We start from the raw sequence: 23037 nt of genomic DNA, 5'->3' as shown, positions 1-23037 counted from the left end.
ATTCTCCAGACAAGAATACTGGGTGGGTTGCCAAACCCTCCTCCTTAAATGAGTATGGGCAATTCTGATAAATTTGGCCACAAAAATAATTATATCCTCTCCGTCCAGAAGATCCAGACTCTCTTCCTCCCAATTTTCAGGCAAAAGAAATTATTTTACATATTCAGCACTTGTTACACAGCCTCACAGTGGCTTATTTCATTATATTAGTAGGAAAGTACTAAAATAAGGGAGTGAAAAACAGACTGGATTAGATAGAAAATCTATGAGATCTAACTGCATTAACTTTATTAGTGTCATATCAGAAAGAGTCAGCAGTTTCTAACTCTAGTGACCTGAAGTGTTTAAGGTTTATCACCCATTCCTTGAGAAGTAGTAGAAGATCTGATTAAAAATAAATTAAAAAGGATCAACGATTGACTTCCAATACAATAGGTATTTCTTGGGAAAAGACCGATATGGTTCAAGACACCATGCTCTTATTCAATTAACTATTGGTGACCTATTATTCAAGAGCAGATTAAATTCAAAACAACCTGCACATCAAATTCAGGATTTTGGAGTTAAAAAAAAAAAAAAAACCTCTTTAGGGTCAGTTACAGGTAAAGGTGAATGATTTTACGTCTTTCCTGTCCCCAGTTTATGCTTATACAGCTACTATCTGCTTTCTTCTCAAGACTTCCTCGTTGATAACACACATCATCTTAGCAACAACGTATTCTCATCTGTCTTTTCCCAACACTGCTTATACAACATATTCTGAATTATTTTTCCCCTCAAAAAAAGAACTCCCAAGTCACACAGCAAGAAGAAATGTAGCCAGCAAATGCTTCCTGAGTACGGAAGATGGGAGGCGGCACAGGCCAGAAGCATCCCTCGCCACAAATGTCAATCACACTAACAGCCTGTTTGGAAGAAGCTGTTGAGAATAGATAAATCTTGTGGTTCCAAACCTAATAAGAGAGCTAGGTGTTCGTCAAGAAAGTCATTCCTTTCTCACAGTCAAACTATACTATTTTTTAGAAGGAGACACTGAACAGGCCAATGTACTCGAAAAACGAAGACATAATGGGATACCTCTTAGATGGTTATGTCTTCAAAACAGTCTTTTAAGGCAGAGTAAAAAGTTGTGTGAAATCAAGGCCATCTGAAATTTAATCTTGTCTCTTGCCATATACATAAGGTTTTACTCCATAGTTTGTGAGTAACATGCCTATGGGCTATGGAATCAAAGTTGTAAAAATAGAAAAATATCTAACACCTCCAGAAGTTTCCTCCTGTCCCCTTTATTTATCACTGTTGTGTTTGTGTGTGTGTTCTGTGTCTGTGATTAAGAGGAGTTAACATAATATCTATCCTTGGCAAATTTTTCAATATGCAATTCAATCGTTAACCATAGGCATCATGCAGTTCCATAGGTGTATATTTAGTTACTTAGGTCTCCACTATATACATTAAATATGTAGTTTTTGGTCTGTCAATCATACCTCAACAAAGTGCCTTAAAATTTAATGTATACAAATTTAAAATATATGTATTATATGTGTATATATATAAAGTTTTTTATAACATAAAAACTTCTTACAAAGCAGAGACTTATTTTGTTATAAAAAAACAAAAAATTCCAAGCATTCCAACCAAGTCAGAACTTGTGACTGAGACAGGAAAGAAGGCACATATTTCATCTCTTTGAGACGTGAACAATCCAAAACAATTCATCAAAAAAGAAGTGATTTATTTTTCTGTGTACAATAACCCCAGTTCCCCAAAGTGATGGCTTTCAAATAGTTTTAAAGCAATGGAATTTTATAAAAACAGAATCTTAAGTACTCCGCCACTGGATAAAAGAGAAATTGTAGACTAGTGCTCATCGAAGCAGTACCAGGAAGACCCCAGCCAGGCGCCCTTGACCTTTTCCTCAGCAGCCTTCCAGGCACCATCACTGAAGCTGAAGGCTTCACCAAGCATGGTTCAAAAGCCTGCCTTTTGGTTTTCACTCTGGGCAAAACTAGAAATGAATGTTTGAGAAATGAATGACTCGTAGTTGCACTCCATAGAAAAAGAATATCCAGCAAGAAATCTTTTCACCATTGACTCATTAGAAATTGAGCTCTTCAAACAATAATCAGGAGAATCCCAAAGTCCTCTACATGAATCTCCCCTACACTTGAGATGTCTGTGAATAACTCCAAGATGTTCTATCTAGTGTTTCTCCATCTATGTCTTAACAAGATTCACTCATCTCCACTTAGAGAACAAACTTATGGTTGCCAAGGGGAAGGATGGCGGAAGGGATAATCAGGGAGTTTGGGACGGACATGTACACACTGCTGCATTTAAAATGGATAACCAACAAGGACTTCCCGTATAGCACAGGGAACTCTGCTCAGTGTTATGTGGCAGCCTGGAAGGGAGGGGATTTGAGGGGAGAAAGGATACATGTCTATATATGGCTGAGTCACTCTGCTGTTCGCCTGAAATTATCACAACATTGGTTGTTAATCAGCTATATCCCGATACAAAATAAAAAGGTAACAACAAAAAAAGACAGATTCACTGGTCTCCATAAAGTGAAACCGCCAGTGGTAGAACTCACTCCCAGAAGCCTGGCGTGCTGCAGTCCATGGGGTCACGAAGAGTCAGACATGCCTTAGCCACTGAACAACAACAAACAGCATGAGGCACAGAAGGGATGGCCAGAGACTGACTGACCCTCTCAGGGAGCATCCTCGTAAGTACACTAACAACACACACACTCGCCTCCAGGTTTCCAGGAGCCTTCCTTCCAGAGAGCCCAGAACTCACTCTCACTGTCTTGCTCAACTTGTTTTGCCTCATACCTCACATTTTACCCAAAATAAGAAGTGACTTGAACATTCCACCCTCCAGCTTGATTTAAAACGGTAACAATTATAATTACGTTTACAGTTATTACATACAAGTGTGACTGAGCTTCTTCTTGGATGCTAAGAACTGAGTGAGAAAAGAATTTTGGTAGAGAACATAAGAGTCATGATGGAAAAAAGAAAAACCTGACAAGCTGACTTCACGTTCAAATGTTCTGAAGTTGGCGGCAAGGTTGAGGGTGGACCGGGAGGGCAGGCTTCACCCAGATTGTAGATATCTCACCTGCTTAACTATAAGTAACCACACAGCACAACAGATAAGTGCAAGGAAGGAAAGTGTTAGTCGCTCGGTCATGTCCGACTCTTGGTGAACCCATGGACTGTGAATTGCCCAGGCTCTCTCCAGGCAAGAATACTAGAGCAGGTTGTCATTTCCTCCTCCAAGGGATCTTCCTGACCCAGGGATCGAACCCGGGTCCTGCAATGAGGGGAGATTCTTTACCATCTGAGCCACCAGGGCTCTAAAACATTTGATTTTGCACTAAATTGCCAGGAAAAGGGAAATCAGCAGTTCTAGCTACTCTCTGAGTGTCTCGTGTACTACAAAGTGTTCATTATATGAGAAGTAACTACCTTTTGATAGGAAAGAACAGGAAAGTCACTTTTTCCCCTCCTGTGTTTTCATTAGAATTGCCAAAGAAAGGAATACTTTAGAAACTGTGCTGGAAAGCTCAGGATGTATAAGGAATTTTCATATTCTGCTGGCCGCCTGAAAAAGCAATCTGCTCCAAAAAAATGCAATGGGTGAGAGAGCCAACTTTCGAAGTATTTTTAACTAATGTAGTTTATGTCTGTTTCACTACCCAAAATCATAGCTGTTATTCCTCTACGCAAAAAGATAATGTGATTGGAGAGGATACTGTTTTACTAGGAGACTCATCTGGTTATTTAGGAATTTTTCCACCATCTGCAAAGACTGTAAGACTCAGATAAACTGGTAAAGCACAAGATTAAAGGGACAAAGAGAAAAAGAAAGCTAACACAACCAAAGGGCTGGATATTACTGATGTAATAGAAATGTTAACTAATGTAAAAATCCAGTTGATCTATAGTGAAGGGTCTTAATTCCAGGCCATGGTAAGAAAGTCTAAGACTAAACAGAAGACGAGACACATGAGAGCTGTCAAAATGTTTACGTGCCAATGCAAGCTACTGAGTCGTCCCTGAAAAAGCTTTCATAAAAGATACGAATGCTTGACAGTGAGAGGTAGCGAACAAAAGAAAGCATTTTCAGGAAGGGGAGGTGTTGGGGAAGGTAGGGCTGGAGTGCTGCCCGTATAATGGAGAGAGATTCTGAGGAAGTCAATACTTAGCACAGCAGGAAGAAACAATAATCCAATGGTCCCATTTCTGTCTTGTTAGGAAAGCCCTCCCGATATCAACCAAGACTGACATGTCAAGCAACCAGCTCAACACAATCTGAAAATTAGTATTGTGTTGACCTTGACATTTCTATCCAATGCAATGATTAATTTCACTGCTGGTTCATGTTCTCCACAAAAGCTATTAGTGACTCAAATGGTACTAACTGAATCTAATAAAGTGCTGACTATCACCAGCCACTGGCCATGTGCTGAAGTTCTACCCTAAATACAGCCTGGGATGGAAGGTAGACCAGCAGGCTGGTAGAGTAGCAAGGGCTATAGATACTGGTGGTAAGTGGGGCAGGGATTTATGTGGATCTCCATACTGACCAGTCTTGAGATTCTCCTCCCTTCTCGCATCTTTGACCCACTCTCTGGCCATTCAGGGACTAGATGAATCAGTGCACAACCAGTAATATCAGAAAAATAGTTCTAATACATGCCTTGAGAGAGCAAGATTAAATGGGAAGACAGTCAGCCTCACTAGTAATCACAAAAATGCAATTACTCAAGTATATTTTATATCTGTTTTTCAAAAGGATAATACTCAAGACCATTAAGTGGATACATCACATATAAGATACTTTAACAGGGCTTCCCAGTGGCTCAGTGGTAAAGAATCCGCCTGCCAATGGAGGAGACGTGGATTCAATCCCTGAGTCAGGAAGATCCCCTGGAGAAGGAAATGGCAACCCATTCTAGTATTCTTGCCAGGAAAATCCCATGGACAGAGGAGCTTGGCAGGCTTCAGCCCATGGGGTAACAAAGAGCTGGACACAGCTTCGTGCCTGAACACCACACACATCACACAGAAGATATTTTAATCATTAGTTGAAAACAACAGCACAGATTAGAAACTATTCTGTAGTATGAGATCCCTAGGTAGCTATGGGGATTGGTTCCAGGACCCCTGGAATCCAAGAATTTGGGTATCTGCCAGGGGATACCAAATTTCCTTATATGAAAAGGCCTGGTACCATTGGCCCTCCACACGCATGTCTCCACATCTGCAGGTTCCACCAACCGCAATGCAGGACCCACCAGTATGAAGGACTGACTGTGTAAACAAACCCAAGAAATGCTTAGTTCTGAGAGACCACAGGTAACCTACTCGGGCTTTGTGAGGTGGTGGCATTGTTGCAAAACAGTTTATCACTGCGATAGGAAAGGGAACTTCTGCTTTCTTCCCCTACCGTTTCACAGCATCCTTCAGGGGAAATCAAGAAATGAAAAAATATTCAGTTTAAAATTCTTCAGTTTTAACATCTTCACCTCAATAGGTTCCAGGATGGTAATAAGATGATAACTCTAACTCGGAGACCTGATTTTTCTCTAAAAATGGAACTGATATACAAATATATCTCTATTAATTTTTTTGTGGATGAAAAGGACAGATACATCCTTAGGAAGGAAACCTTAAATATTATCAAAAACTGTTTTCTATGTAGTCTCTTTGCTATCTGAAATTATGTAACAAATGAAGTACATTATTTTAGTAAGATCTATTTTCCTAACTGTATTGAGATATCATTAAGAAAAAAATTGTGTAACTTTAAGATATAAAACCCAATGATTTGCTATAGATATCTTTCACAAAATGATTACCACAGTAAAGCTGGTTAACACTTCCATTACCTCGGTTACCATTTTTTTAAGGTGACAATAATCAGACCTAATTTTTACATTTTGCTACATGCATGATATATAGGAGAACTATATGGAAAGAGATATGAGGTCATGACCAACAAAGTACATGATATTGTGATAAGCTTACTCTAAACCTTATGGACTACAGGACATCTGGGAGGTCAAGTTTTAACATTTGCAAAATGCCTACCCTTCTGAAAAGCAAATTTTTTTTTTCTTGCCTTCTTTCTCTGTTCTCATCACCACTATAAGGTAAGGCCCAAGAGGCAGGAATCCATCCCCAGATTTCCTAATAAAACTTTCAAAGAAGGTAGAAGTGAAAATGAGAATAGCAGCTCAATGACATTTTTGACATTGTAATTTTACATTCATCATCATAGGTCCCTCCCCAACCCCACCACTGTGCCCTGCCCACCTCTTTTTTAATCAGTGGTTCCCTGGCCTCCCACAATTATTCACACAGCCCTGCTGAATAATTTTCTTCCCCCTGTTTGGTATAACAACAAAGCTCAGAAGCAGGAAGGAATGCCACTTACAGGCAGGTCAGACAGTGATGTAATTAACAGATCAAGGAGAAGTGTTATTTCAGAAAGCCCCATGGAGCAAGAGACGGGCTGATTTCCTGGGTCATGACATTATCAGGAAACTACAGTTACTAAAGAATGAATATCTAAACCAAATGCATAAAAGGTTTCTTCAAATGCATAAAAGGTTGTATAAATATTACCCTCTCCTGTGAAAATTAAAAGTTTTATAGAGACATTTTATAGATACAAATTTAAAACCAGTTTGGGGAAAGAACTCTTCCATCTCACACTAAGTGAGGTGCAGAGGTATGTATTTTTGTATGTCTCTGCCAAATCAATTTCTCAAGGAATAAAATACAGGAAAATACAAAGTGCAGGAAATAAGGTCAAGGCACAAAGAATCTAATTCCACACATGGAATATGGATGTAAAGGTCATTAAACATAGTCCCCACTTATTAACAGTAAACCAGTTGAGAAGGTTGTCATCAGAGAGTTTCATATAATCATACTCAGGGTTTACAGCTTCAGCCACAAGTCTAACAAAAAAAGAAATGAGATGGTCTTGTTCTACCTTCCCAAGAAAAACAAAGAACCAGTTGACTGAAGGTCTGAGACTCAAACTCGTGATTGCAGAGGAATGAGAAAACAATGAGACACAGCTTTCAAAGCATGTTCTTTGATACCACAAGCCATACAATCAGAAATATCCCCAGCTATGAATAAGAGAAGTGTATTTTACTTAGACCATTGTGCTTTCAATCTCAGGAAGGGATTCAGTCACGGATGAGAATTTTCTCACTCCATGCTGCAAAAGTATTAACCACTTTCACTCTCTTTTACACCTTCCTATTTTTCAATAACTACTGTAGCACAATGCATTAGGTTTAGAAGTACTCATAGACCAAGTAAATAATAATTTCCAATGATAATAGAAACAAAACATTAGTACAAGGCCTCCCACATAGGCCTAAAGGTGACAAAACTTAAAATAATCAAATAAATTAACTTAGGTGGGCCTATGCCTCTTCAAATTACTTAACACTCAGGTGACATCAGGGAAACATCAAAAAGAAAAGACATAATTGAGATGACAAAATTCAAAGTATTTTTCACTCTCAGGTAAAACAACATAAATTAAAAATTACCATTCTGGTCCAAAGTCAGTCTCAAGCCTACGCAAATTCCTTCAGGACAGAGGCTACATCATACGCGTCTTTATGTCCTCAGCCTCCAGTCCCTCAATACCACAGAAGATAACTTCTCTAATGTACATGGAGGAGAGAATATATTCAGGGCCTGATTCTCATCTGTAGTCACTTCCAGCAATTCAAAAGCTGAAAAATACTGATAATCTGTTGTATCAAAGGTGCTTCAGTAAGCCAAGACAGGCATCCCTGAAAGAGAGTCTCAGTACTCAGGAGCAGTGGCTACCGATACCTACTCCCCAAGCTCAGCTTGGCCTAGTTCCCATCTCCAAAGCAATCAGCTGCACAAAGTAGGTTTAGTCCCCAAACTGTCTGGACTTTGTTCCTCCAGCAACATCTGGGTTCCGCATGACTCCTGACCTCTACCTCAAACTAGAGATTCCAAACACTAAGAACGTCACTCAACAAGAAAGTAGAATCATAAGTCAATCCAGGAGACATGCAGAAGCCAAGACTAGTAGACACAGTACAGAGGAATGAGTCTGGTGTCCTTAACAATGTTCCCGGAAGTGTGTTAGTGGCTCAGTGGGGTCTGACTCTTTGCGACCCCGTAGACTGTAGCCCACCAGGCTTCTCTGTCCATGGAATTCCCCAGGCAAGTATACTGGAATGAGTTGCCATTCCCTTCTCCAGGGATTTTCCTGACCCAGGGATCAAACAAGGGTCTCAAAAAGGAAAATTTAAATATAAATATAAATTTATCAGATTAAAAGTATTTGTATTATGGAAGACAAAAGACAGCTTGCAGAAACCTCGATGGTCTTACTATACAGCTAAAATAAGCTTTTTTTCTTCCTGATAGAGGATACTTTCCTCTCTGCTGCAGGGTTTGGCTCTGAAAACCTGGATCATAATCTGGGAGACCCAAAAACTAATTATTATGTTTAAAAAAAGACATCTCTTAAGCTGACCTAGTTTGGAAGCCTGGATACCTTTAAATTGCCAATGAACTGAAACCATTCATGAGAATGGGGCTTTTGAATGCTGAGAATGTTCTTTGGGGCTCAGCACAAAGATATTTGGCATAGATGATTGTAAATATTTGTAAAACTCTGGGTAAATGGACAGTGTTTGACCACACTCAAACCTCATGTCCAGCACAGTACTGTAGAAGCAAGTTATCTGGGGTGACTGGTTTGGGGGGAGGCAGGGAGGGGGTTGGTTGAAGGACTTTTTTTTTTTTCTGTTTGTTTTAAATTTATAAAAGCCAAGCAATTCAATTCTGCTACAGGACATCTTTTTACACTTTCTATACCTTGAATTTGTTTACTCATCAAGACAGTTCTAATTAGTCAGAGGCTCCTTTTGGAACAATTTATTTTCTTTCCCACTTTCCTAACTTTATGCCCATCACAAAGAATAAAATCCCAGTCACAGGCATGCAAAAGGAAGGCAGGAGTTTTATGAAAATGCGGCCTTGGAGTTCCTAATACAATTCTCTCCACGTGGCCTTGTGGATGGCTATAGATATTTTTTTTTTCTCCTTCTCTCTCCTGCTCAAGATATCTTCAGAAATACCTAAGGGACTGCTACCCATGAAAAGGACTCGGGCTAAAAAGGGAGGACAGAGGAAGGAGAAGGAGGGACCAACAGAGGGGTTAGATGTAAAAGGGACTGGGGGCCAAGAGGCTCATGTCAGTGAAAGCTGCAGTAGTCCGATACTTTAGCCAGCAACTCACTGAAGACTGGCTTGGGTTACTTTTGCCTCTTTATCCGCGCCCTAAAAACTGAGTCATGGCAAGGTTCATTAATTTTGCTTCAGGGCCTAGACACCCCAAATTGGCTGCTTCAGAAATGTTAGATACATTGTTCTTTAATTCATACCTGGCAACATTCAAATAAACCTCCAGAAATGCCAAATCAGAAGAACACTGCTAGCCTTACTGCCAGCCTCAGCTAATATTTTGATATGATACATGCAACAGAAAGTAAGAAAAAAGTGAGACTGTTGTGCAAGCATGAAGAGAGAACATATTGCCAGAAAGGGGAAATCATTTCTGAGAAATCTAAATGTGAGAAGTACATTCAAGAGTAGATTGACAACAGAATCTCTGAAACCTTGTAAGAAAAACAAAAGGTACCCTGGAAGGAGTCAGCTAAAGATATCTTTTCTCCACTGATAGAGGGATCCGTTTCATTTTAACTTCAACTTGAGAACAGCAGTGGAAGATCAAAGTTTCACCCTGTTTTACCAGCAATTACACAACAAAATAATCAGCAGAATGTATGACCAAGATCCCACGGATAACATCTTATCCATATGTAGGTATGTCAACCTACTGGCATGCATTCCCAAACAGCAGAAGATAAGTATCGGAGATTCTGCCTACTCTGGTCTCCAGCTGAAGACACTGGGAGGTCTGCTCTAATCTTGAATTTTACAATACATTCTGCAGAGACTAGTTTTACAATAAATTAAGCTCGTTCCTTTTTGCCTGTAAACGGAGAGCTATTTTTGTAAAGTTCACAGGTGTTTCAGGCATTCAGAATGAATCCGATTCTGCATGATTTCAGCACGAGAGGCAGAAAATAAAGCTAAACAACCCAGATATCCGAGTGAGTCTCCCGTCCCTTTTTCTTTTCTTAGTCCAACCCCACCGCTGTCTTGCAATGCCTGCAGCACTTAAAAAGCTGCCTAAACCTACCTGGCCGGAGAGCTCCGTTCCTCCCGGCTGCCGCCGGGCTTCTCAGCAGCCTCCCTCGCGCACACCACCAGCCGAGGCCGCTCGCACCCCGGGGAGGAACGGCTGTTCCATGCCCTCCGTCTTCCGCCCTGCTCTGCGGCTGACAGCTTTGCGCTCTGCAGGATTGCAACAGGGCTCGGGCTCCCAGACCGATCCAGCCAGAGAGGGAGGAGGAGTCCCTCGAACCGCCTCCTGCCTCGGGGCGCAGCTGCGCTGCCCGGGAAACCTCGCAGAGCGCGGGGCGCAGCACCTCCAGCAGCAGCAGCAGCAGCGTCTGGAGCCGTGCGTTTATTTATACAGGAAGCTCAAGCGCGCACTTCCTACTTCCCATCTGGGTCGCACTTCAGCTGCAGGTGATGGTCTTAACCCTGTCCGAACCCGGCGGCCCGCGCGCCCCAGCAGTCCGGCCCTCTTGCGCTCGCTCCGCTTAACAAGACCTCTCTCTTGTCCTCCTGGGACGCCCGCTGCAGACAGCCAGGGCAGGACGGCCAGCATCATCAGCCCCTGGTATCCTTCCTTCCTCCCAGACCAGGACACTTCTTCACCTAACTGGCTTCAGAACTTGCTGCTTCTCCTCTGCACGCGTCCTCCCGGGACACCTGTCTTTTCCTTCCCTCCCAGCCCGCCCAGTCTCTTATTTCTCATGACCCAGACCTGCCTTCCCACCCTGCCGGAACACTTGCTTCTGTAGAGCAGGTCCCCATGCACGTCTCATCTAAAAACATCGTGTACCTGATTTGTCCTTTAGAATCTAATGATAAAATTAGAACGCAGGCAAATCAAATCAGGACAGTCTTCATGGACCTCCTATAACACAGGCACACTTTTACGAAAAAAAATTGATTTTGCCCGAAGTGCTTTGCCAACAAATTACGGAGGGACTGCTTAGTAACCTAACAGGTAGTACTCCAGCTAAAGACAATGCAAGAGTAATCCAGAAGCTGCGGGGGTGGTGTTGCGGGGGGGTCGTGGGGGGAGGTCTTATGAGGTCTTCACTCGAAAACCTCAGACACTTAAGTTTGTGCGACGTCTTTAACGGGTTACCTACCGACTCACTCCCCACACCCCCAGGGGTCACCATCACAGTCCCAACTCTGTCGAACTTCCAACGTCGCAGTTTAGAAATGTCCCTGCCCAGACGGGGGAACCTTTCTGTGCTCACTCGGCACCCTCATTCGACTTTTGCAACCACAGTCAGGAATGTGCTTCCTAAAAGGAAGGGACTCGCAGCCCTTTGTGGAAGGAATACTGAGCCTGCCAGTGAAGGATCAGCAGACGGCACGGTGCCAAAGGACACAAGCGAACTGCCTCTGGGCTCTCTCCATGTTGAAGAAAACCTTGAGGTCAAAGCCAAGTGCGGAAGAACACACTGTATCTCTGTGTATGATGGCAGGACAGACAGGAGGACCAGTTTTGTTTTTGTTTGAGTGACTGAAAACAATGGAAAATCATTCTCCTACAGTTCTTCAGCCCAGAAGTCCAAAGTCAGGGTGTCAGCAGGATGGGTTGCTTCTGGTGGCTGTGAGGGAAAAGCTCTGTGCTTTCTCCTAGCCTCTGATAGTTGCTAGCAGTCTTTGGTCTTAAGCTTGTGGCTGCATCAGTTAACCGATGCCTCCATCATCACATGGCTTTTTCCATTGCATGTCTCTTTGTCCACATCTCTCATATTTTTTCTTTTAAAGACACTGGTTATGGGATCTAGGGCCTGTCACAATCCAGTATGACCTCATCTTCATTTGATTACAAATTAAGACCCTATTTTCAAACACAGTCACATTCTTAGGTAATGGCAAGAATTTTAGGGGATACTGTTCAACCCAGTACAGTACAGTATGTAATAGAAAACTTCAGATTTAAAGGATAATTCATTTGAAAAAGCTAGTTTCACAAAAGCACATTTTTTTAAAAAAAAACAGGTTTTTGAGATTGATAAACATCTCTTTTCATGGACTTCCACTTAAACCATTATCAGAGTTCTAAATGACAGGTTATGACCAGTGTTTTTGGAAATTATTTTCAAGTACTATTACTTGTAGGGGTGTGTGTGTGTGCTCAGTTAGGAGGAGGACCAATCTTCTAGTTGGGGAGGAAGGGAAAGAGGACAAGGGAGATAAGATGGTAAGAGAACATACAACGGGGTCCCAAAAAATAGAACTGAAGGATATTTGAGCCTGAAAAGTCCTTCTAGCTAGTTTAGTCCAGGAAACTAAAAGATGAGGAAACTAATGTCCAGGGAGATTTAAGTGGTCGACTTCAACCAGATATGGGCAGAACTGGAATGAGACCTAAATCTGTGTTAGATGAAAAAGGTATTTGTTAATGAAAACTGCCCCACAGGTGTCTAACTTAAAATTAAGCATTTACCAGTGTAAATGCTTTAGCAGACCCCAGATAGCCAAAGCAATTTTGTGAAAGAGCTAAGCTGGAGGAAATCACATCTCCTGATTTCAAACTATATTACAAAGTTATAGTAATCAAAACTCTTTCAGATCTGCCTAACATAGGTTCTGAGATAATCAATCTCAAGGTATTTTCTTGGTGTAGTGAACATTATTGATGGGCAGGAATCAGGAAAGATAAACAAAGCACCTTTTAAGAGGTTACTTTATTCATCAATGCCAGTACAAAACTTTGGTGCCTTAAACCAAAGTTCAATACACAGTCCACTTTTTCAGTTACCATGCAATTACTGTTGCTAATATGAATGAAAACATGGGTTAAGCAATAATCATGCTATCTGCTGCTGCAAGTGGCAGATGGGAAGAAAAAATATATTGTGTAGTCAAATAATATCAGCATTGATTATTTTCAAGTTTACAAAATCTGCATTCAACTTTTAATAGGACTAAATGAACATGTAGAACACTATAGTATTATGTGAACAACTCTTTCAGATCTGGAATAAAATATCTAAGAACAAATGTAACAAAGGAGGTGAAAGATCTATATACTGAAACCACAAGACACTGATAAATTGAAGAAGACAAAAATAAGTAGAAAGACATTCCATGCTCATGGACTGGAAGAATTAATATTGTTAGGATGTCTATCCTACACAAAGCAGTCTACAAATTCAATGCAATCCTATCAAAATTTCAATGGCATTTTTCCATAGAAATAGGACAAACAATCCCAAAATTTGTATGGGACTACAAAAGACCCCAGATAGCCAAAGCAATTTTGTGAAAGAACAAAGCTGGGGAAATCACATCTCCTGATTCCAAACTATATGGCAAAGTTACAGTAATCAAAACTCTTTCAGAACTACCTCATGAATCCACAGTGTGCCCTAGCCTCTCAAGCATGTATTGATCTCCTCCCAGACAAGCTGCTAGATGCTAGGAGGACTGACATAAGTTGGACATGGGCCCTGTCCTCAAAGAGCTTTCCATCCAAGGAAGGAGTCAGAGAAGCAAATCAATTATCAGGATACTACGGTGTGTATGTACGTGATATGAGAGACTTAAACATGATGTGCTTTGGAAGCACAGCGAAGAAATGAACCAAAGGAAAGGGGTTGGTGAAAAGAATCGAGGGAGATTTCCCTGAGAACATGAATTAAAGCTGATACTTCAAGTAGCCAAGTGGAGAAGGTGGGAAAAGATGAACCAGTCAGAGGCACGAGCCAGTGTAAATGCTTACAGTTGTCAGACTTCAGGTGATGATTTTCATAATTCAGACAGAGCAGATGAGGGCAGAATTAGAGTGAGGGTTTGAACTAATGTCGTGGCAAATGGCATGGTAAAGAAAGGAACAAAAGGAGGGAGATCTCAGAAGCAGAACTGAATGGGACCTGATCCCTGATTGGATGTAGGGGATGAGGGAGAAGGAAGAGCCCAGGCTGCCGGTACCACTAACTGAGAGTAAAAATAAAGCAGCCGTAAGGGATGGCTTTCCCTAAGCCTTCATTAAGGAAAATGACTTAAAACCTGTAGAATCTGAGGAGTCTCTAGGACATATGGAAGGCTTGTCCAGTAAGCCATCAACAGAGATCCAGAGTGGAGGGTCTTTTAGGAATTCCCATCAGTTAGGTAGTGACCACGGATGAGATTAACAAGAGCTGAGATCACCCACAAAAGGTAGCATGCTGTAGAGCGACAAAGGGACTTTCCACGCATGCACAAACTTGCCCACTCGTTATTACATAACCTTAAACAAGCTATTTAACATATTCAAAACTCTGTCCTGTCCGTCTCTTTGCGACCCCATGGACTATACTGTCCGTGGAATTCTCCAGGCCAGAATGCTGGAGTGGATAGCCTTTCTCTTCTCCAGGGGATCTTCCCAACCCAGGTTTTCACCTTGCAGGCAGACTCTTTACCAGCTGAGCCACACAAGGGAAGCCCAAGAATACTGGAATGCGTAGCCTATCCCTTCTCCAGCAGATCTTCCCGACCCAGGAATTGAACCGGGGTCTCCTGCATTGCAGGTGGATTCTTTACCAACTGAGCTATCAGGGAAGCCCTCAAACAAGTTATTTAACATATTCAAAACTCAGTTTGTTCCTGCATAAGAGAGGAATGATGATACTCATCTCACAGGTTGTGGTGAGGCTCAGTGAGAGGTTTGTAAAGTAGCTAGCACAGTGTCTGATGGCATTATATGAGTCTTGAAGGTGGGGTAGTGAATGTCACTTCCTGGAACTGTGCAGTATACAACCTGCTCAGCTGTACAGCATGGCCCTGCCCTGATACACAATAGGAACGCACTCAGTGTTGTTAAGTGTTATTAATCTTAGAAGGAAGGAGAGAAAAAAAGAAAAAATTCAAAAAAGAAAAATTCAAAAAAGAGAGCCCATAGAAACACCAGTATTTATAAGGTAGATAAAAGAAGAGTCCTCGTATAAACCTAAGAAGGAACTGCTTCTTTTAGACTACAAAAGTAGATGTAACATGTGATATCTCAGACTGAGAAGTAAAATCCAGTCACTGCAATCTACAAAAATACTTTTTATCTTTCTGAGCAATGATAAACATAATACTATAAATTGTTCACCAGAGTCCGCAGTCATGTTGACCTTCACCACAGTAGAGAATTTCCTAATCTGAATTACAGACTTTCCTTTGTTGTTGTTGTTGTTCAGTTGCTAGGTCATGTCTGACTCTTTGTGACCCCAGGCAAACAAAATCTTGACATTAGTGGTAAGTAATCCAAACTGTAGGCATTGTATTAACTTGTAACATACCTAAAGTCATGTAAAACCAAGACCAAAATAAATCTAAAGCATACTTAGCCAAAAAAAACAAATATAGAAATATACATATTAGATTACTAGATATGTATAAGATACTTGTATAACATAAAACATATTATATAATATGTAATATGTAACATTATATATATATACATAAAACACACACTAGTTCTATATAATAAGGAAATCAACAAATGGATTTTCTTTTTAGAAAATTAATTAAAGAAAAATTAGATTCATTCTGATGCTACTGAAATTACTCTTTTCACCTACTTTACTCTGTTAGTAACAGCCACGTAGTCTTGACATCCTGATTACATGCTGCATTAAAACTTTTTTCTTTTTCTTTTTTTATTGAAGGATAATTGTTTTACAGAATTTTGTTGTTTCCTGTCAAACCTCAACATGAATCAGCTATAGGTATACATGTATCCCCTCCCTTTTGAACCTCCCTCCCATCTCCCACCCCATCCCACCCCTCTAGATTGATAAAGAGCCCCTTCTGAGTTTCCTGAACCATGCAGCAAATTCCCGTTGGCTACCTATTTTACATTTGGTAATATAAGTTTTCACGTTCCTCTTTCCAAACATCTCACCCTCTCCTCCCCTCTCCCCATGTCGAAAATCTATCCTCTATGTCTGTTTCTCCACTGCTGCTGTAAATAGATTCTTCAGTACCATTTTTCTAGATTCTGTATGTACGCATTAGAATACGGTATTTATCTTTCTCTTTCTGACTCACTTCACTCTGTATAATAGGTTCTAGGTTCATCCACCTCATCAGAACTGACTCAAAGGTGTTCCTTTTATGGCTGGGTAATATTCCATTGTGGATATGTATCACTACTTCTTTATCCATTCATCTGTCGATGGACATCTAGCTTGCTTCCATGTTCTAGCTATTGTAAATAGTGCTGCAATGAACAATGGGATACATGTCTTTTTCAGTTTTGGTTTCCTCAGGGTATACGCCTAGATTAAAACTTTTTAAAAATTTTGTTAATAATTTGTGCAGTTTTAATAAATCAGATGAAAGAACACAAGTATTGGGAAACCAACTTCTGCAAGAGGTGTCATTCTCTCCACGAGAAAAATTTAATGCAAAGGTCATGGTATTCTGCCACTGACAGTTTGGTTACTTGTCATTTCCAAAGACCTACCATTTCATTCACATTTTTCTGCTGGATCTAACAGGGCTCATCTTTCAACATTTATTGACAGTACTGAATATAAGAACTAAGAATAAGGCACAATATGAAATAAGGCTAAGAACATTACAAAATATGGAAAAAAAAACTATGCCAGAGATTCGTTCAGGGTGACATGGTGGTCAAACTATTGATAAATGGAAAGTCAAAATATGACCCAGAACTGATTACCCAGTTATGTCTGCCTTGATAACAAAAGTTTTCAAAAAGTTGGAGACATGTCATTTTGGTTCTATTTCATACATACAAGAGCATCTCAAAACCAGCTGGGCTGCAATAAAAAACCTGACTAGAATGACCATCATCAAAAAGTGTGCAAATAGTACACGCTAGAAAGGGTGTGGAGAAAAGGGAACCCTCCTACAGTGTTAGTAGGAGTGTAAACTGGTACAACCACTATGGCGAATAATATGGAAGTGCCTTAAAAACTAAAAACAGAACTACCATATCATCCAGCAATCCCATTCCTAGGCATATATCCAGAGATAATCACAATTCAAAAAGATATGTATACCCCAGTGTTCACTGCAACACTGTTTGCAATACTGAAGACTCAGAAGCAGCCTAAATGTTCATGGACAGATGAATGGATAAAGAGGATGTGCTACATATATGCAGTGGAATATTACTCAACCATAAAAAAAGAATGAAAGCACGCCATTTGCAGCAACATGGACCTAGGGATTATCACACTAAAGTAAGTCAGAGAAAGACAAATATCATAGGATACCATTTATATGTGGTGGAATCTAAAAATGTCACACAAACGAATTTTTTTTTTTCTCTTACTCCTTAGCTTTTTTTTTTTTTTTTATCTAAGTCCTTTTTTTTTTTTTTTTTTTTTGGTTTTGCCATATATTGACATGAATCCACTATGGGTGTACATGCATTCCCAAACCTGAACACACAAACGAATTTTGTATGATATAAATCTATTTACAAAGGAGAAACAGACTCACAGATTTAGAGAACAAACTTATGGTTACTGGGGCAAAGGAGCAGGGGAAAGGATACTAGGGACTTTGGAACAGATATATACACACTGCTATATTTTAAATGGATAACCAACAAGAACCTGTTGTATAGCACAGGGAACTCTGCTCAAAGTTATATGGCAGCCTGGATGAGAGAGGAGTTTGGGGGAGAATGGATACATGTATATGTATGACTGAGTTGCTTTGCTGTACACTTGAAACTATCACAACATTATTAATCGGCTATGCTCCAATATAAAATTTAGTTTATAAGTAAAAATAAATTGAAAAAATAAAAGAAACAAATTTACTACTTAATTTTGCATTAAACTTTGCATTCCTTTAGCTCATTTTCTGCCAAAGGGGACTATCCCACAATAAATGTTAAAGTTTTCAACAATAAAATAAATAGGTATAGATTTGTACCCTACGAAAGTGACAAAACTACCGTATCAGGAGCAGTCAAGCTTTCTACGCTTGCCACCCACCTCACCAACAGTCAGCCTGGCAGCTTCATGCTTTTCATAGGCCACAGTGGGGGTCTTGGCACAAGTGGTCCACGAAGGAGCTGATGGTGAGCAGCACCAAATTCTCCTCCCACTCCCTGAAGACTGGACTGAGTGAGTTGTCCTCAGCCACCAACGCTGGAACGTTTTTCATTTTCTTAGTGAGTGCTTTGAACACTGTTCTCCAGAGGGAGGCATAAGTTAACTTGGATTTGGAGAGAATTGGTGGGGAAGACAGGGTTATATGTACCATCTTTCACATTTAAACGTGTTCAAGTGCAAACACTCTTTTCAACACACACATCTCACACACTATGGGAGGAGATCACAGTAAATCCTGAAGTTACAAGGTGGGAGACTTCTACCTCATTTTATTTTGCTGTTTTTCAGTCGCTAAGTCAGTCCAACTCTTTGAAACCCCACGGACTGAAAAACATCAGACTTCTCTGTCCTCCTCTGTCTCCTGGAGTTTGTTCAAGTTCATGTCCACTGAGTCGGTGATGCTATCGAACCATCTCATCCTCTCATCTTATTTTAGTGCACTTAAAAATAATATTTCCTTAAAGTCCAGAACCAAGGCCAAATGGGAAACAACAACCAGCACAAACTAGAAATTCTATAGTAATTATCTGTTTAAAATTTCTACATAAGTCAATATTGATCTTTTATGTTTTACTTATAAAAATGTCCATTTCTTCAATATTTTCATTTTTTCTAGATAGTTTTATGCATAGTCTTCATGTATAATTCTCATAATTTCTCCAACTTCCCTGCTTTATGTGGTTGTGTCTGTTTCCTCATTCCTGTGTATATTTTTTCCAGCTTTAAAAATCTTTAGACTTTTTCTCTATTTTTTCTTCATTACATTAATTCCAACTTTTGAAACTTTATCAGTTCTTTAATAAGTTTTCCTTTGATTAAAGTTTTGTGTATATGCTATGCCCTAAACATTTGGATATGTACAATTTTTTATTGCTTTCTCTTTATTCTTTTATCAAAGGTTTATTTGGGAGAGTTTCTTAGTTTCCCAGTGGTTTGGGGGGCTGTCATATTTTTATTATTAATTTCTAATTTAATTGGCTTATGATTAAGGAATGTGATCTTAAAAAAACTCTACTTTTGATATTTATTATAGTTTTACTTTGTTTTAGGCCAATTTAGTAATTCTATTTCTAGTCATTGGCATTTGGAAAATTGCACGTCTCCAAAGAAATGCTCCCTGAAAGAGGACTGACTTGGTGATGTGACTAGGTAACCTGCACTGCTCACCTAAAATCTAACCCCCAGACAATGTTGCAAAAGAATTCTCACTTGCAAATCTGGAACTGTTACATCTCTAAGTAGAAAACAAGGCAACTAATTATTTTTAACAGACAGATGGATTGTACCAGCTTGGAATTTAATTTAAAAACACACACACACACAAAGACATACAATACTCCTGAATGGTGTCCAGCAAGCACCTCATTCAAGTTTTTATTTTTCCAACCTGGCATCTCAATTTTTCCTCTGCATTAGTAAACATTCATAAGCATAAGGCTAACCCTCTGTCCTTCAGATCCAAGAGAAACACATTTGTCTTGCACGTCAAGAGTGCCTCGGTGTGATTCACTCAAACCTGGACATGAAAGAGGTTAGAAGTATTTCAAATGCAAGCATCTGCTAAAATATTTAGCCCCACCAACGCTTTGAAGACTCTGTACTCAAATCAAATCTTGGCGATCTAAGACACAAACAATGAGCACATTTAAGAGAGGAAATCTTGTTTAAAAACACCAAGGAAATTCCAAACTTCTACAAAAGAACAAGCTGATATTTCAGCAAAGATACACTTGCAGGCAGGCTGTTGTATTAAAAGTTTCTCCTGAAAGTTCATAAAGGTAAAGTGAAATCTCCCTCAGGCCTGGTGTGTTTGAAGAAGGAATAGATTATATTATTGAGCATCTACTGTGTACCAGGCAAGGTACTTGGTACTAAGCATTTTGCATACACTATCTCTTTGAACCTTCACAAAAGTCATCACTATAGAAAATAATCTTATTGCAGAAAATAATCTTATGTACCTACATTTTTAAATGATTGGTAATGGATATAAAGGAAAGACTCATTAAAACATAAATTCAGGTACAAAGTTCTCTCATGACATAGTCCATTTAGAGTTAAAGATGCCAATATTTTTACCTCTAAGTTGAGAAGAGTCCCCTAAAACTTCTAAGATTTCAGTTTATGATTCCAGCAAACTTTTGTCTTAAACACGGACAAATATGCCCATCCATTTACCTTCAAATAATTGTTGTGCAAAAAATTAATTAAATAATAAGTCATCTAATCAAATGACCTCATGAGATCTAATCCCAGCTGGTATTAACCAATTGACCCAGTGGATCACAGAGGTAATTCTGGTTAATAACCTAAACAATTTAAATTGGCACAAAGTTCAAAGTAACATGCAACCTATCTACCCTTCTAGATTCATCTTCTGCCCATTTCACTTTGCATCTAAATTCCAGCCATGCTAAGCTATTTTCAGGCACACGGAATTTCCCAAGCCCAGGCAATTCTTCCCCACCTCTTTCACCTGATGAAGAACTCCTCATTTACCAAAATGTCACCCAAGGTGTACCTTTTCTGGGACCCCCTCCCTCTATCTACCTTCTCCCCCATCTTGATAGATGGCCTTCTCTGGTCTTCCTCCCTTAGTACAAGGATCTTACCCTATTATAACACTCATTCTTTTATTCAGTAAATATTTATTAAGCTCCTATTATTGACCAGGTTATTTATTAAGTGCCAGGACTACAAAGGTAAAAAAGCCTTCAGGTGGTGTAAGAAAAGACAGACACCTATGCAAGTGAGAGCAGTGCCAGCCAGATCCAGGAAGGCAGCTGTGTGAGCCCCGCCCTGTAGCAGAGGAGGAACTGAGTGGGCAGAAGTGTGAGAATTCAACAGGGAGGAGGTTGGAGAAAAGAAATTGCTGAGTACATGTAGAAAGATGGACAACAGATAAGCTTTGTTGATGGCAGAAAATTGCTCCAGCAGAGGCATTTGATTAATAAACCGAAAATGACTCACTTACAAAACTTGTTCAAGCTATTATAAAAGCAAAAGATAATCATAGAAAGTCAACCCTAATTTTACTCCTAATTGTTGTTAATATCCAGGGCTTTCTTAAACTCAAAAAGGCTTATTAGTGATATGTTAAAACTTTCAAATTTTATCTAAAAACAAAAGTATTTAGAGTACAGTTGCTTTATAATGTTGTGTGAGTTTCAATTGTATAGCAAAGTGAATCCGTTATATGTGTGCGTGCTAAGTCACTTCAGTTGTGTCCGACTCTTTGCAACCCCATGAACTGCAGCCCACCAGGCTCCTCTGACCATGGGCTTCTCCAGGCAAGAATACTGGAGTGGGTAGCCATTCCCTTCCCCAGGGGATCTTTCCAACCCAGGCATCGAACCCAGGTCTCCTACACTGCAGGCAGATTTTTTACTCTCTGAGGCACCAAGGAAGCCAAAACGGAACCATGTGGAGATGCCAAGGATCAAACGTGGGACCTCATACATGCAAAGCATGCGCTCTAGCACTGAGCTACATCCCCTAGTATATAAATATATATCCACTCTTTTTTAGATTTCCTTCTCATTCAGGTCATCACAGATCACAGACCACTGAGTAGAGTTCCCTGTGCTATACAGTAGGCTCTCACTAGTTATCTGTTTTATACATAGTATGTTTATATGTCAATAAAAGGGTATATATAACTGCTCTGATAGGCATTAGTGAATAAAGAAACCATTCCATCGTGTGAGACGTTAACATAGCAAACTGAGAAATGGGATAAGCAGGGGAGACACACTCACCTTTCCTTGTCAGGATGAGAATGAAACAAGACAAATGGTATAAACGTGGGTGCAAGGCTCCTAGACCATTCTATTGGGATTAGGGGGCCCTGGTCAAGAATCTGTTTCCTTTCTATGACCCAATGCACACACACACTCCTCGGTCTGGAGAATCATCAATCCAAAAAAACTGTATGCTCTTTGATCAACAGAGGCAAAACTTTTCAGAGTGACCAGTGTAATGACATTGTTACTTGAGTTCTAAAGAAAAAACTTTCAAACTTTTTAACCTGCAGTTTTTATACATACTCCTATAGGATCTTAGACAACATAGCATGTGCAGTACTTACCTTTAGCTACCAAAATGGAAATGAGGAAGCAGAAATCAGATACCATCATCCTCAAAAGAACACGGTAGACTTGGGTGGCCACCTGCCTGTTCATGCTGACTGTTTCAGTTTAACAGTTCAGGTGGCTCCAGGTGTTCCTCTGACATCAGCTTATGCCTGATTATTACCAGAAAACACGGTAGCAATAAATACCCCAAAGAAGCAGAGTCACTGTGAGCCACATCATGCCCTGAATTGTGCTATCCTTGATTTCACACTGCATTCAAGAAAGATCAAATGGTCAACTATACTCCAATAAAAAAAAAATTTTTCATTATTATGTTGTACACCTGCAACCAATATAATGTGATATGTCAATCATATCTCGAATGAATGAACAGAAAACCAAACAAAAATGAAATGACAATGACGTGTACATTACTTCTGCTTTTCTGCAAGAACTGAATAAAAGGCATTGAGCGCAATATCCTAGTTTAAGAACAAATAAATCTTTAAACAAATGAATCCTTGCTACAATATAAACTAGTTCATTATAGAGGAAGATAGTTCTAACCTCTAAGAACTAATCAAAACCTAGGTTACTATAGCAATGTGGCTTCCTCTGAGTGCCTTCACAAATATCCTCTCATTG

At 39.9% G+C, this 23037-nt stretch overlaps 1 protein-coding gene across 2 annotated transcripts in view; it reads right to left on the bottom strand.

Moving 5' to 3' along the window:
• Positions 1-23037, bottom strand: part of RNF144B (ring finger protein 144B) — a 150104-nt gene that overhangs the window by 67096 nt on the left and 59971 nt on the right. Inside the window, exon 1 of one of the 2 annotated variants that reach the window (XM_040249346.1) lies at positions 10297-10907. The exons of the other annotated variant lie outside the window; for it this stretch is intronic. The gene's annotated coding sequence lies outside the window, so the exon portion shown is untranslated. Of the gene's footprint in view, positions 1-10296; positions 10908-23037 lie in introns of those variants that run through there. 2 annotated transcript variants of the gene reach the window in all.

The sequence above is a fragment of the Oryx dammah genome, unplaced genomic scaffold, assembly GCF_014754425.2.
Source record: "Oryx dammah isolate SB20612 unplaced genomic scaffold, SCBI_Odam_1.1 HiC_scaffold_11, whole genome shotgun sequence".
Lineage (NCBI taxonomy): Eukaryota > Metazoa > Chordata > Mammalia > Artiodactyla > Bovidae > Oryx > Oryx dammah.
This window is presented reverse-complemented; position numbering and strand designations above follow the sequence as displayed.